The sequence below is a fragment of the Plasmopara halstedii genome, assembly GCF_900000015.1.
Source record: "Plasmopara halstedii genome assembly, contig: Scaffold_323, whole genome shotgun sequence".
Classification (NCBI taxonomy): Eukaryota; Oomycota; class Peronosporomycetes; order Peronosporales; family Peronosporaceae; genus Plasmopara; species Plasmopara halstedii.
Genome location: NW_020187244.1, coordinates 1577154 through 1577829, shown reverse-complemented (window position 1 = coordinate 1577829; position 676 = coordinate 1577154).

The window sequence follows — 676 nt, the reverse complement described above, 5'->3', positions numbered from 1 at the left end:
GTCTGGATAAGTCGTGTCTGGATGAGATGCCTACATTCGAGATGATCCCTAGCGACTTTAACGAAGCTAATTTCACAACCATTCTATCAAGCATTAATTAAGCCATCAATATCAACTTTTATAGCGATCGCGTTGAAAATCTGTAAATTTTTTGGTGATGCCTTATTTCAATGCCAAGTATCATAGCATTAGCCGTTTTAGTGGTATCTTAAATGATTCCAGTAACATCTTTTTCTTCTTACTCGCAAATGAATCACATCAGTTCAGTGCAACTTAGCATTCTTGAAATTTTTAAGAATTCCCGAATCTTTAGCCATGCTGAAGGAAAGAAGACAAGTCAAAGAAAAGATCAACCATTGCGTAGCAATACATTCACTGTAACACAATTTGACCCATAAGTGACATCTTCGAATCTTGACGAAGTGTGTGGTAGCTGATCGATCAATTGTTTCAAACGAAATTGCTTACAAGGAGCATTGTCGGATGAGTAGAGTAAACAGCGCTTTGTAAGCTTTCGGGTAAAGGTCTTTCATAAGGTCCTTGAAATCGTGGTGGATGAACAAGTATTGGCAGTATTGATAATTGTAAAAGCTCAGTCATCATTTAGCGGTTGAGAATAGTACAAAAGTGTTAATGACCACCGTGAACACGACCACGAAAGTAAAATCTGCAAAGA